The sequence below is a fragment of the Taudactylus pleione genome, unplaced genomic scaffold, assembly GCF_031769625.1.
Source record: "Taudactylus pleione unplaced genomic scaffold, aTauple2 ptg000421l, whole genome shotgun sequence".
In the NCBI taxonomy this organism is placed as follows: domain Eukaryota; kingdom Metazoa; phylum Chordata; class Amphibia; order Anura; family Myobatrachidae; genus Taudactylus; species Taudactylus pleione.
In genome coordinates this window covers 1,758,698-1,774,815 of record NW_028284823.1, presented here as the reverse complement: position 1 = coordinate 1,774,815, position 16,118 = coordinate 1,758,698, and the positions used below count along the sequence as shown (strand labels likewise).

The 16,118-nt window shown below is 43.4% G+C and overlaps 1 pseudogene; it reads right to left on the bottom strand.

Moving 5' to 3' along the window:
* LOC148506197 (uncharacterized) overlaps positions 1-16,118 on the bottom strand; it is a 52,395-nt pseudogene that overhangs the window by 11,418 nt on the left and 24,859 nt on the right.

The window sequence follows — 16,118 nt, the reverse complement described above, 5'->3', positions numbered from 1 at the left end:
GATTGACAGTCTGCTGCCATTTGGGGACGGGGAGGGGGCGGTGACAGCCTCCGTTACCCGAAATGGAGGCCTGTCGCCGCTGTTGGGGGGGGGGGGGGAGAGACCAGGATCTCCATCGGCTGATGGAGATTTCCTGGACTCTTCCTCTAAACTGCTGCCCATGGGTCACCGCAGCCGGCTGATGTTACGCAGATTATCCGATGCTGCGTTGGACAACGCAGATCAGATAAATAATGCACAGGAGGAGTGAGGCCTCCTGTGCATAACCATATCTGCAAGTATCACAATTGCAAACATCATATATCTATAGCCTGCATGCAGCTTTGCAATTATGATCCTTACAGAATCAGACCCACTGTACGATATCATCCTGCCACATTCCTGAACAGGCACTTTCTGATGATATCGTCAGATTGGCCTGTATGTATGCACGACAGCAAACATCGTTAATGACCCGCGGAAGCACGCATCATTGGTCGTTTGGTGCATACACACTGGACGATATGTACAATATATCATTGAACGATATCGTTATCGTTCATATGGTTCATTTTTATTGTCTAGCGTGTATGCCCCATTGCTTGCGCTATCTTACTCTATTCCCAAATCTGAATCAGGCCCCTAATCTATTCTATCACTGCAATCTCCTGCACGAGTGCAATTTTGTACCACCATGCATTTTTTTATGCCAGATTTAGGGGGGTATTCTTGGTTTAGTAAGAGGATGTAGAACATTTTTCCACCACAATATGACCTGAGGGCCTGATTCAGAGCTGGACGCTATTTGCGCTCGCTCGTTCAGAAAAAGGGTCCGGCTATTCAAATTAACCGTTCGCTCTTTGCGGTCTGTTCACGCCTCTAGGTCTGAACGAGCGAACCAAACATGCGGTCGTTTTTTGGAAAACTACACCCCCTGGCCGCTCGCATCCTACGACATGTCCGCTATTTATTAGATTAATCGAGTACATCGACCAGCGTATGAACTGCTCGCTATTCTTGTGGTTGGTTTTTCCTACCGCAATCTTGCGAGCAGTTCTGACTATAAAATAACCCAGTGACTTGGTCAATGACGCTGCTGTATTAATTATGCACACACATAAAACGCCCGTTTTGACATTTAAGCACGCCTGCGTTCTGATTTCCACTCCCCGTTTTCAAGCACCTTCCCCTGTTACCACCCACATACGCCTCCTCCTGTCACTCAAAATAGCAGGCATTCGCTATTTAGCGAACAAACGATTTTCGGCCGCACTGACTATTTCGCGCATGCGTATTACAATCCGTACGCATGCGCAGTTGTGCAAACATCGCTCGGAACGAACGAGCGGCCGCTTACGAGCGGCTCTGAATCAGGCCCTGAGTTTTGCATGTGGCAGAAACTGTGCCTGAGGGTTTTATTGGAACACCTACTGCACCAAGACGCACTTTATATAGGGAATTGCATTATTATGTGCATAAATATTGTACCAACAAACATTAACATGCACTAATGTGATCTACTGCATGAAGTTCCAACTAAAATACTAGCTGTATTTTATGGAAGAAAATCTCAATACATAAATGTTGAACTTAATCATCAGTATGGCCACTAGTTATTATGCAGGATCACAGATTTTTAGATTTCCCGATATTGGCTTTGTCATCAATGCCCACAATTCAATAAAAAAAACAGACAGATCATCTGAATCTGGGCACTTCCCAGCGCAAACTTTGCTGATGCCCAAATACGTTTTCTAAACCCACATTTTTGCAGATTCATTTTATCTATTTAGTGTTATGACTATGAGGATTTTGGCTACAACCACTAGATGTCAGTGATGCAATGGAAATTAAAGGAATAGATATTTTTGGCACTGAAACTAAAGTGATAGATCATGGTGAATCAGAGGATAGAGCTTATGTAACTGGCATTAAAAGGTTGCAAATTGTATCTGGACAAATCATGTTCAAACGGAAATATTCTTTGCATGCAGGAAAAATATAGACTGCTTTTGTATGTAGCGCACAATTAATGATCACCTCTATGTTTAACCTAAAAGTCTGCTCATTTTAAATGCCGCCTACCCCTGCCCTCTTTTTAATAAACAGATGTGGATCCGAGTAGGTAGCCTACTCTCCCTAGTTTCCCAGAAGGACTCCCCAAAATAAGGCAGGTATATTCCAACAGCTCATGTTTTCAGGATTTCTGTCTTTAAAAAGAGGACAATTACTGAACCAGCCAAGTTGATTAAGACACCTGTGCATGATTAAAGTAATCCTGCAAACATGAGCAGTTTGGGGGGGGGGGCAGGGTTGCCTAGACTTCTGGCAGGCTAGTGTGCTGGGGTGGTGAGGCCACGGAGGTTTTATGCCTCCCCTTCAATCCTGGGCCCCTACAGAGTCCAGGGCCTGGGTAATCTGTAACACCTCCACTCCTTTCTCCGCACCCTCATGTGGGGGAGGGAAAGGGGGAGAGAACTGGAGTTATTAAAATAGTCTTCTAGTTAAATTTATTCATAACTCTGAATGAGGCTCATGCAGGGTCGGACTGGCCCACAGGTGTAAAAGGAAAATCCACAGTTGGCCCCACTGCCTGAGGGCCCCACCCCCTCCTCTAGGGGTCAGTAACTTGGTGGAGCAGGATCATGGATGAACTTGGATGCTTGCTTTGTTTCTATGGAAACTAAACCAAGATTAGCCCTCCTGCCCCCATCTTTATAAAGGGCCCCTACTCTTTGCATGTACTCTATAATGGTTGGCCAAGTCCCTCTGTGGTGGCTGGCCAAGCTGAGAAGATCAGTCCGGGGCTACTGTATGTTTTGTTCCACCTATTTATTAGTGACAACACCTGTGGTCTAGCAGGGCCATTATGACTTTCTGCAATTGATACAGAGTTTTAACACGATACAAATGTAGTGATTTAAAAAAAGAATAAAAGAATGAACTACAGGATGGCATCTTATATGTAATGCATCAATATGTAAAATGATGCATGTGTTACTCGAAGATTCAAAAACAGAATAAAAAATAAATCTTGCTGTGACACCAATAACAGAAGAAGGGGAACTTGGAGTCATAGTTATCAAAAGGCCCCTTTACTCCGGTAATAAGGCTGATTTCTCATCACCATTTATCGCTGCAACAAGAAATGCCACTTTGTAAGTACGGGGCCCCTTCTTGAAGAAGCTACATGGCAGTGCGAGCCAGGGGGGGTGTCCATGCCATCTTGGGAACCCGGCTAATGGAGGGAGGTTATATTGTCACTATAGTAAGACCTCACCTCAAGTGTTGTGCACAGTTCTGGAGGCCCTAAAATACTTGAATAAACACAAAATCACTGTAAGACTTCTTAAATGGCAGGGGTGAAGATCCCGAAAGCTAAAAAGGTAATTAAAACTAACCTATTCTACACCCCTAACCCTAACCTCCCCCCTAGTGCCTAACCCTAACCCCCCTGAAGAGCCTAAACCTAACCCCCCTTCCCTGCAGCCTAAACCTAAGTCTCCCGTGGGGGGTGCCTAACCCTAACCTCCCCCGGGGGTACCTAAGCCTAACCCCCTCTTCCCCTAGCACCCCATAACCCTCTCGGGGGGGGGTGCCTAACCCTAAGTCCCCCCCGGGAGCCCCTAACCTAACCCTCCCTCCCTACGGCTCTCCGTGCCCGGCGTCCGGCTTACCTTTGATCGGTATGCTCCCAGCGTAGGTCTAACGACAGCCGTCGGGATTTCGACGCCTGTCATTTGTACCTTGCCGGGATTTGACAGTCAGGAAGGTGGCGGTCGGCATTGCGACCGTCGGCTTCCTGCCTGCATCCCCTGAGAATATTCACCTTTGTTTTCAAAGTGATAAGGAACACATTTGTGATGTTTTTTTTTGAGCATGTAAACCAGCTTTGTTTATGCAAAAAATTGACTATAAGTCTTTAACAACCTAAAATATAGAGCAAATCTGTTTTTGTTTGCCATTACAGAATGATTTGAACTTGCTATATTGCATGACTATTTTGTTACCTCCTGGGTAATCTGATTAATGATCAATTGGAGTTTTGTCCTGGTCAGCCTGAGGGCACCAGCAGGAGTTTGTTTTTATCTTACTAGTGGAATGTTTATATTCCCTAAGATCCATTTTATGCTGTTTTGACTGGCAGAATCTTGTCTATAGGAACAAATTAACCTTTCTAGTAGGCAAGATAATCAATGCTTTGTACATGGGGAGTGATCTGGAAAAACAAACTGTCCTTATTTTTGCCCCATGCAGACCCCGCATTCAGTAGCACAGTGATCAGTCAGTAGCACAGTGATCAGTTACAGTAGCACAGTGATCAGTCAGTAGCACAGTGATGAGTTACAGTAGCACAGTGATCAGTCAGTAGCACAGTGATCAGTTACAGTAGCACAGTGATCAGTCAGTAGCACAGTGATCAGTCAGTAGCACAGTGATGAGTTACAGTAGCACAGTGATCAGTCAGTAGCACAGTGATCAGTTACAGTAGCACAGTGATCAGTCAGTAGCACAGTGATCAGTAACAGTAGCACAGTGATCAGTCAGTAGCACAGTGATCAGTAACAGTAGCACAGTGATGAGTTACAGTAGCACAGTGATCAGTCAGTAGCACAGTGATGAGTTACAGTAGCACAGTGATCAGTTACAGTAGCACAGTGATCAGTCAGTAGCACAGTAATCAGTTACAGTAGCACAGTGATCAGTCAGTAGCACAGTGATCAGTCAGTAGCACAGTGATGAGTTACAGTAGCACAGTGATCAGTTACAGTAGCACAGTGATCAGTTACAGTAGCACAGTGATCAGTCAGTAGCACAGTGATGAGTTACAGTAGCACAGTGATCAGTTACAGTAGCACAGTGATCAGTCAGTAGCACAGTGATGAGTTACAGTAGCACAGTGATCAGTCAGTAGCACAGTGATGAGTTAAAGTAGCACAGTGATCAGTTACAGTAGCACAGTGATCAGTCAGTAGCACAGTGATCAGTTACAGCAGCACAGTGATCAGTCAGTAGCACAGTGATCAGTTACAGTAGCACAGTGATCAGTTACAGTAGCACAGTGATCAGTCAGTAGCACAGTGATCAGTAACAGTAGCACAGTGATCAGTAACAGTAGCACAGTGATCAGTAACAGTAGCACAGTGATCAGTTACAGTAGCACAGTGATCAGTCAGTAGCACAGTGATGAGTTACAGTAGCACAGTGATCAGTCAGTAGCACAGTGATCAGTTACAGTAGCACAGTGATCAGTTACAGTAGCACAGTGATCAGTCAGTAGCACAGTGATCAGTCAGTAGCACAGTGATCAGTAACAGTAGCACAGTGATCAGTCAGTAGCACAGTGATCAGTAACAGTAGCACAGTGATCAGTTACAGTAGCACAGTGATCAGTCAGTAGCACAGTGATGAGTTACAGTAGCACAGTGATCAGTCAGTAGCACAGTGATCAGTCAGTAGCACAGTGATGAGTTACAGTAGCACAGTGATGAGTTACAGTAGCACAGTGATCAGTCAGTAGCACAGTGATCAGTCAGTAGCACAGTGATCAGTTACAGTAGCACAGTGATCAGTCAGTAGCACAGTGATCAGTCAGTAGCACAGTGATCAGTTACAGTAGCACAGTGATCAGTCAGTAGCACAGTGATCAGTCAGTAGCACAGTGATCAGTCAGTAGCACAGTGATCAGTTACAGTAGCACAGTGATCAGTCAGTAGCACAGTGATCAGTTACAGTAGCACAGTGATCAGTCAGTAGAACAGTGATCAGTCAGTAGAACAGTGATCAGTTACAGTAGCACAGTGATCAGTCAGTAGCACAGTGATCAGTAACAGTAGCACAGTGATCAGTCAGTAGCACAGTGATCAGTAACAGTAGCACAGTGATCAGTTACAGTAGCACAGTGATCAGTCAGTAGCACAGTGATGAGTTACAGTAGCACAGTGATCAGTCAGTAGCACAGTGATGAGTTACAGTAGCACAGTGATCAGTTACAGTAGCACAGTGATCAGTCAGTAGCACAGTGATCAGTTACAGTAGCACAGTGATCAGTCAGTAGCACAGTGATCAGTCAGTAGCACAGTGATCAGTTACAGTAGGACAGTGATCAGTCAGTAGCACAGTGATCAGTCAGTAGCACAGTGATCAGTTACAGTAGCACAGTGATCAGTCAGTAGCACAGTGATCAGTTACAGTAGCACAGTGATCAGTCAGTAGCACAGTGATCAGTCAGTAGCACAGTGATCAGTCAGTAGCACAGTGATCAGTTACAGTAGCACAGTGATCAGTCAGTAGCACAGTGATCAGTTACAGTAGCACAGTGATCAGTCAGTAGCACAGTGATGAGTTACAGTAGCACAGTGATCAGTTACAGTAGCACAGTGATCAGTCAGTAGCACAGTGATGAGTTACAGTAGCACAGTGATCAGTTACAGTAGCACAGTGATCAGTAGCACAGTGATGAGTTACAGTAGCACAGTGATGAGTTACAGTAGCACAGTAATCAGTTACAGTAGCACAGTGATCAGTCAGTAGCACAGTGATCAGTCAGTAGCACTGTGATCAGTTACAGTAGCACAGTGATCAGTTACAGTAGCACAGTGATCAGTCAGTAGCACAGTGATCAGTAACAGTAGCACAGTGATCAGTCAGTAGCACAGTGATCAGTTACAGTAGCACAGTGATCAGTCAGTAGCACAGTGATCAGTTACAGTAGCACAGTGATCAGTCAGTAGCACAGTGATCAGTTACAGTAGCACAGTGATCAGTTACAGTAGCACAGTGATCAGTCAGTAGCACAGTGATCAGTTACAGTAGCACAGTGATCAGTCAGTAGCACAGTGATCAGTTACAGTAGCACAGTGATCAGTCAGTAGCACAGTGATCAGTTACAGTAGCACAGTGATCAGTTACAGTAGCACATTTATCAGTTACAGTAGCACAGTGATCAGTCAGTAGCACAGTGATCAGTCAGTAGCACTGTGATCAGTTACAGTAGCACAGTGATCAGTCAGTAGCACAGTGATCAGTTACAGTAGCACAGTGATCAGTCAGTAGCACAGTGATCAGTCAGTAGCACAGTGATCAGTTACAGTAGCACAGTGATCAGTTACAGTAGCACAGTGATCAGTTACAGTAGCACAGTGATCAGTTACAGTAGCACAGTGATCAGTCAGTAGCACAGTGATCAGTTACAGTAGCACAGTGATCAGTTACAGTAGCACAGTGATCAGTCAGTAGCACAGTGATCAGTAACAGTAGCACAGTGATCAGTCAGTAGCACAGTGATCAGTAACAGTAGCACAGTGATCAGTTACAGTAGCACAGTGATCAGTCAGTAGCACAGTGATGAGTTACAGTAGCACAGTGATCAGTTACAGTAGCACAGTGATCAGTCAGTAGCACAGTGATCAGTTACAGTAGCACAGTGATCAGTCAGTAGCACAGTGATCAGTCAGTAGCACAGTGATCAGTAACAGTAGCACAGTGATCAGTCAGTAGCACAGTGATCAGTAACAGTAGCACAGTGATCAGTAACAGTAGCACAGTGATCAGTCAGTAGCACAGTGATGAGTTACAGTAGCACAGTGATCAGTCAGTAGCACAGTGATCAGTCAGTAGCACAGTGATGAGTTACAGTAGCACAGTGATCAGTTACAGTAGCACAGTGATCAGTCAGTAGCACAGTGATCAGTTACAGTAGCACAGTGATCAGTCAGTAGCACAGTGATCAGTCAGTAGCACAGTGATCAGTTACAGTAGCACAGTGATCAGTCAGTAGCACAGTGATCAGTCAGTAGCACAGTGATCAGTTACAGTAGCACAGTGATCAGTCAGTAGCACAGTGATCAGTTACAGTAGCACAGTGATCAGTCAGTAGAACAGTGATCAGTTACAGTAGCACAGTGATCAGTCAGTAGCACAGTGATCAGTAACAGTAGCACAGTGATCAGTCAGTAGCACAGTGATCAGTAACAGTAGCACAGTGATCAGTCAGTAGCACAGTGATGAGTTACAGTAGCACAGTGATCAGTCAGTAGCACAGTGATGAGTTACAGTAGCACAGTGATGAGTTACAGTAGCACAGTGATCAGTCAGTAGCACAGTGATCAGTTACAGTAGCACAGTGATCAGTCAGTAGCACAGTGATCAGTTACAGTAGGACAGTGATCAGTCAGTAGCACAGTGATCAGTTACAGTAGCACAGTGATCAGTCAGTAGCACAGTGATCAGTTACAGTAGCACAGTGATCAGTCAGTAGCACAGTGATCAGTTACAGTAGCACAGTGATCAGTCAGTAGCACAGTGATCAGTTACAGTAGCACAGTGATCAGTCAGTAGCACAGTGATGAGTTACAGTAGCACAGTGATCAGTTACAGTAGCACAGTGATCAGTTACAGTAGCACAGTGATCAGTCAGTAGCACAGTGATGAGTTACAGTAGCACAGTGATCAGTTACAGTAGCACAGTGATCAGTAGCACAGTGATGAGTTACAGTAGCACAGTGATCAGTTACAGTAGCACAGTGATCAGTCAGTAGCACAGTAATCAGTTACAGTAGCACAGTGATCAGTCAGTAGCACAGTGATCAGTCAGTAGCACAGTGATCAGTCAGTAGCACTGTGATCAGTTACAGTAGCACAGTGATCAGTTACAGTAGCACAGTGATCAGTCAGTAGCACAGTAATCAGTAACAGTAGCACAGTGATCAGTCATTAGCACAGTGATCAGTTACAGTAGCACAGTGATCAGTCAGTAGCACAGTGATCAGTTACAGTAGCACAGTGATCAGTCAGTAGCACAGTGATCAGTTACAGTAGCACAGTGATCAGTTACAGTAGCACAGTGATCAGTCAGTAGCACAGTGATCAGTTACAGTAGCACAGTGATCAGTCAGTAGCACAGTGATCAGTTACAGTAGCACAGTGATCAGTCAGTAGCACAGTGATCAGTTACAGTAGCACAGTGATCAGTTACAGTAGCACATTTATCAGTTACAGTAGCACAGTGATCAGTCAGTAGCACTGTGATCAGTTACAGTAGCACAGTGATCAGTCAGTAGCACAGTGATCAGTTACAGTAGCACAGTGATCAGTCAGTAGCACAGTGATCAGTTACAGTAGCACAGTGATCAGTTACAGTAGCACAGTGATCAGTTACAGTAGCACAGTGATCAGTTACAGTAGCACAGTGATCAGTCAGTAGCACAGTGATCAGTTACAGTAGCACAGTGATCAGTCAGTAGCACAGTGATCAGTTACAGTAGCACAGTCATCAGTCAGTAGCACAGTGATCAGTTAGTAGCACAGTGATCAGTTACAGTAGCACAGTGATCAGTTACAGTAGCACAGTGATCAGTTACAGTAGCACAGTGATCAGTCAGTAGCATAGTGATCCAGTCAGTAGCACAGTGATCAGTCAGTAGCACAGTGATCAGTTACAGTAGCACAGTGATCAGTTACAGTAGCACAGTGATCAGTCAGTAGCACAGTGATCAGTTACAGTAGCACAGTGATCAGTCAGTAGCACAGTGATCAGTTACAGTAGCACAGTCATCAGTCAGTAGCACAGTGATCAGTTAGTAGCACAGTGATCAGTTACAGTAGCACAGTGATCAGTTAGTAGCACAGTGATCAGTTACAGTAGCACAGTGATCAGTCAGTAGCACAGTGATCAGTTACAGTAGCACAGTGATCAGTCAGTAGCACAGTGATCAGTTACAGTAGCACAGTGATCAGTCAGTAGCACAGTGATCAGTCAGTAGCACAGTGATCAGTTACAGTAGCACAGTGATCAGTTACAGTAGCACAGTGATCAGTCAGTAGCATAGTGATCCAGTCAGTAGCACAGTCATCAGTCAGTAGCACAGTGATCAGTCAGTAGCACAGTGATGAGTTACAGTAGCACAGTGATCAGTTAGTAGCACAGTGATCAGTTACAGTAGCACAGTGATCAGTCAGTAGCACAGTGATCAGTTACAGTAGCACAGTGATCAGTCAGTAGCACAGTGATCAGTTACAGTAGCACAGTCATCAGTCAGTAGCACAGTGATCAGTCAGTAGCACAGTGATCAGTTACAGTAGCACAGTGATCAGTTACAGTAGCACAGTGATCAGTCAGTAGCATAGTGATCCAGTCAGTAGCACAGTGATCAGTCAGTAGCACAGTGATCAGTTACAGTAGCAGCAGAAAACAAGAATTACCATTTAGCTGATTGCTCCCCTGTGACACAAGTGTGACACTGAAGGATGAAATAAGTTGACAAAACAATTGTTGCATTAACTTAGAAATGAGTTTAAGCGGAACTGGATTCCCTAAAAATGAAAATATTTATTTTAAAACTCCATATATCCTGCATGTGAAAGTGATAAATGTGCAGTGTATACTGACATTATTATTATTATCTTTTATTTATATGGCGCCACAAGGGTTCCGCAGCGCCTTACAAAGAACATAAACAAAGTACAGAAACATTTGAACAAAACAAGAGAACAGTGACATACAGTACAAGACATTGCAGGACAAGTACATGGTATATAAACATTTGGAGTATAGAGTAGATGACAATATAAGTAAGGGAAGGAAAAACACATGAGGGAAGAGGGCCCTGCTCGTGAGAGCTTACATTCTAAAGACATAAATTATATGTTCTACTTTGTCAGCTACAGTTGTATTAGGAGCAGCCATGATAAACCTTTCAAAGTGAGTGTAGCAAAAATGAGCCGAATTAGGCCGAATTCTCCCAGCGGAGGAAACAAAATTCTATATTTACATTTCTCTACAAAATATTAAAACATTTTTGATAGTTTTTACTTAAGCAAAAGTCAAATTATATGTTTGTTTGTTTTTTAAATTACAGGCTGCCCCCAACCAAAGCAAAAAAATATATATTTTGGCTGGAATTGTAAAACCTAAAATAAAATGCTTTTACTTATCCAAGTTGTTCCAGCAATTCTACAGATCCACCCAATGAGTGTATGGGGAAAATTTACTAAAGACTGATTTTAATCATTACATCAATTTAAATCGTTCAACATTGATGTTGTATTTCAGGGGCAAAATCGCACATTTACTAACACCTAAAAATTGATATTAAAAAATTGTCTGTTAGTAACTGTGTGATTTGGCCCCTGAAACACACTGTTGATGTTGATTGATTTTAACTGATTAAAATCCATTAAAATCAACCTTTACTAAATTTCCCCCTAACAGTCTAACAGCCGAAGCAGATATATTTATATTTTGGAATTTACAAGCAATTGCTTATTTTATCCAGTTTTAAATACTATCAAAAACATGATACATTCTAAATAACCCCCAACACATACACACAGAGATGCACACACAAAAGCACAGAATAGAAAATCACTAGTGGATGCCAGCCAGGGCCAATAACTAGCTACAGGCGACCAGTGCCGCCGCACATAGCGCAGTGCTTTGTGGACAGAACCGCCAACCATCCACGGTCCCTGTATCTGGCTAGCAGGGTGGCCGGAATGGGCAGACTGCAGCCATAACAGCACCCCAGATGCTCGGGGGAAGCGCTGTTGTTCCAGTCGCTTGTGGCCCCACCCCCATGTCATGCGCTGAGTCGGCATAGTCGCCACCGGGCGCTGTAACTCAAAGTTAAGGAGCTTATGCCAGCAATATTTACCATTGTTTGGATTATCACTGCCATTAAATATTAAAAAAGTGTCCCTTGTTTAACCATCCTAAGCCCGTATTCAATTGCCAGCAAAAAGCCGTTCTCGGTGAAAAGTTCTCGACGATGACGTAATTTCATCTGTCGGAAACTTTCCACCCAATTCAATTGCAATGACTTTTCTCCTAAGCGGAAAGTCAATGCATTCAGATAGGCGGAAAAGATTTGCCACTGAATGGAGATGGAAAAAAGTGCAGTTTGGGGGTGCAAAGTAGCAGGAACCCCCGTGCAGTGTTAGGACAGTCCCCCAAAGGTAAACTGCGTCAAAAACAGTTTTAAAAAACCATTAGAACACCCCAAAAAAGTTATTTCGTTTTGGGGGCAAAAAAGTGAAATATTGGGTGACAAATATAAAAACTAGCAAAATAGACTCCAAGGGGGGTCCCCAAGTATGCCCCAGGTGTTTTTTTCTTTGCAGATGTTTGCAGCAGGTGGATTTTCCAAGATTTATAAAACTTCACTTTAGAAACTTTTAAATATGCTAGCCCCGACTTTCATGTACCCCAAATTTGCTGGGATAAGGGACGAGAACGATACTTAGCAATGACGGCGGAAAGTCCGGCAGGCGAAAAGTCCGGCACTTTTTGCCAGCAATTGAATACTGGCTCTAGACAAAAACTGTAATTGTTGTTTTCAATAGCAGAACAAGTATTTAATATGTGTTCATACGAATCCTATAAGAGGACATATGTACAATTCGGATTATGACAATTTCCATGGAAATTGGGTGCCACAGAAAAAGTTAAAGGACTCAATTATGCCATAGGCCACCTGCTAGATAGCCCTGCATTTAAGAGTGATGTAACACACTAATAATAGATGCAACAATGGCCGTGTGAGTAACCTTTTTTCTAATCTGTATTTCCTGGAGACTTGGAGTTCAACTTGTATAACTATTCCTGTTTCTATAGCAATACTATTTTCAGTGTGGACTTCTACTGGACATTACTCACTAACAGTAATCTGGTTTTCACAGCAAAACTTTCCTGTTTTTCTGCTGATAAATATCTAGGCCAGTGGTTCCCAAACTTTTTTGAATCATGGCGACCTAGAGCATCGGCATTGTTTTCACGGCACCCCTAAGCCAAAAGTTTGTTATTGAGAAACTCCGAAAAATTGCAGCAAAGTAGTAAAGTGATGTAAATTGTGCTCACCCGTCATCCTTAGGCTCAGTTATGTGTTAGTGGACAGGTTGGTGCTTCTGTTTGTCCACTTATTTACATTACATTGACCATAAATAATTTGATTTGGTGCTTGGCCACCAAGCTGAGGCATCCCTGCAAGTGTCCCGAGGCACCCCAGGGTGCCACGGCGCACAGTTTGGGAACCACTCATCTAGTCTATTTTTAGTTTTCTTATTCATTGCTCGGATTCTCAGTCACACACTTGGGGCCTGATTCTACAAGGATCGCTGATGAGACTGCGTACACAGATGGCCGTTTGTTGCGTACTGCGCATGTGAATGCATTGCAGTGTGCGAATGCCTCACTGCTATCCAGACTGAGCAGACCCATCGCAGAGTGATGGACAGGAAGTACCATTTGGGGGTGGTGACAGAGGGATGGTCGGTTAAACGCAGGCGTGCCAGTGCATTTGAACGCCGTTACAAGGGCATGCATAAATTAGCCACTACGACGGCATATGCAACTTCAGTGCTCACTGCGTACAGGAAGTTAGCAATTTATAACAGGTCTGACCTGCTGCCAATGTGCGAGTGGCTCCGATGTACTTTGATGTTACCAATGTTTTGGCTGGATTGCAAGGTAATACGGATATGCAAGATGGGAAGTGGGCGTCTGCATGTTGTCCATGTGAGTGCTTTGCGATTGCACATATTATCATACTTTCACAGCAGATCTGTGAACGATCCTTGCTGAATCAGGCCCTTGATTCTCTCTTGTTTTGAGATGTCTTTAGTAGCCTAAGCTCCAGACTAAAGCAATTATTGTGCTGATATGGCAATAATTGGGTGATTGCGTGTTACATGTAACATTGTATAGTGTGTGGGCTTGAGAGTTTCGGCGTTTCAGTGATAAACATCGATAGAGAAACATTGACAAAAGCTCCCCTTCGATTATCGAAACGGCCAGACTTGCCAGAAGATATCAGCCAAAAGGTCCTGATATGGTGTAGTGTGTGGGCATTCACAATACTCAGACCATGTTTTCTACGAATTTTCCTGATTACCTCATTCTCTCAGTATCGATCCATGAGCCTGAAAATCTGCAGCGTTTTCATTTAGTGTGTACCGCAGATATCGGGGCCTTCTACTTGCAGGAAAATCATGCTGAATGTCAAGTCAATCAAATGCATGAAATCGCATAGAATGTAGCTACCTTATATACTAGGCAGAGAAAGGGATGACTTATAAAAGTGATGCTTAATATCAGTTTGGCTTTTCATTTGCTGAAGCTTTAAAAGAATCCTTCTACAACTCCTGCTGGATTGGATGGGTGGTGGTAGTGACAGTGCCCTTATAGCAATCTTGGGTCAGCCAACAAGGTGTAGCTCAATCTACTCCATCATCACGCAATCCTTAGGTTAGAGCCAGCACACCGATGTGCCTGCACATGCAGATTTGATAACAGGAGGAAAGATGTCATGCAGATGCAGCAGGTGAAATGAGGCACAGTTAACCCCAATAAAAAGGACTGATGCCAAGGTATCTTACTTGAATAAATCGCAATAATTTATTTTATGTACCATCTCTAATTTACATTTTCTACCCTCTCACTTTATGAACACTTTGTATTGTTGCCTAATTTTATTTTGCAGTACAACTCACCTCATCACAATTACTTGGTTAAACATCACTGGTGTTAGGAGCTGACATTCATTCTGTGTGGGTCTTTTACTATCTCTTTCTCAGTCTATTTCCTGTCTGTTATACTACAAGATTAGAGTAAAGAATCAGAGTTTCCTGCTCTTCAAGGCTCGGTGAATCTCCTTCTCTACTGACACAATCTTCTCACTGATGAAATCCCTCAGATTCCAATACTCCCTTAAATTGATTTTAGCTGTTGTGGGTACAAGTAATTACTGTCTCTTGGGTATCTCTCAAAAAAGGGAGATGTATTAAACCTTGGAGAGAGAAAAAGTGGAGAAGTTGCCCATAGCAACCAACCAGCTTATGCCCCATTAAAGATACACAATTGATGTAGCTGATATATGTGAAAGGACACATTATTTACCATTCATAGCTATTTATGGGACACACATGCCTACTCTCCTGGAATGGCGGAGAAGCTCCCGAAAATGGGGTGGCTTCCAGACCCATCCTCCTCCATCGAGCCCCGCCTCCTGCCACCTCCTTTCGCTCTCCTCCCCCCCCCCCCTCCCACAGTGCCGACCCGGTGGAGGCAGCCAAAAGGTCTGCAAGTATGGTTATGGGTCCAAGAAATAAAAATCTGTTGCCTTTGGTAGTCTACATTGCTGTCATACCGTATATTAATTTGAGTTGTGGGTGAGGTCATTGTAAACTCTGCACCACAATATCTGATTTATTATCATAGTTTCAAGATTGAATCAACCTAAATTTAAGGTTTGGAGCCTGTATTTTGCTTATGTACTTTAAAAAAGAAAAAAAAATCTCTAAAACGTTTGACCGGGACAACACCTGTATGATGTCCAGTGGATGTCACCACCTTTGGCGTATTTTGTATTGTTAAGAATCAGACATTTCTACATAATGTCTCCATAACCAGAAGGGAGGAATTTCCTCTACTCTTCCTGACATTGTGGACTAATCTGGTTCCATGTGATTGCTGTACCTCTGATCTCATGTTGCCTCAATATCCCTCTCATAGGCTGGCACCACGACCAATTCAATAGGATAAGTCCATTCCATATCCTTTTCCAGCCTGACTAAAGTGTTTTGCTGCATTTTTGTTTCCAGCCTGCTAAGACGACAGCTGGATGTACAGTGACTAGTGAATGTCTGGCAGTTTCTTTTCTGGAGGGCAAATGATTTGTACTGGCCCAGATATAACACCATCTGTAGCCCACACACTATGAACAGACATGGACGCCCAGCGGAAAAACGAAGGTGACATATGAAATATCCCAGCTGTCGCTGAGCCTGCTGCTCAGGCTCTACGTATAGATTTCCCGGAAAGTTCTGGAAGACTAGCAGTGGTGCCAGTCTCATTTCCGTCACAGACTAAAAATCATTAACAAGTGTATAAATTTAACATTTCCCACGAATGTGAACCTATTAGTAACCTAATCTTTCATTGCATAATTGATCTCCAAAGAGATGTGGAAGGAACTGTGAATACTATACATGTCCCAAAATAATGATTACAAAACAGCAATTATTTTAATTATAACCCTCTACACTTAGAGTCTGCAGTAATGCCTACTCAACTCAGACACCTATCATTAAGTCCAGCGATGACCTTGAACAGTTGGTAATTAGTGCTGAGGATGTTGAATATC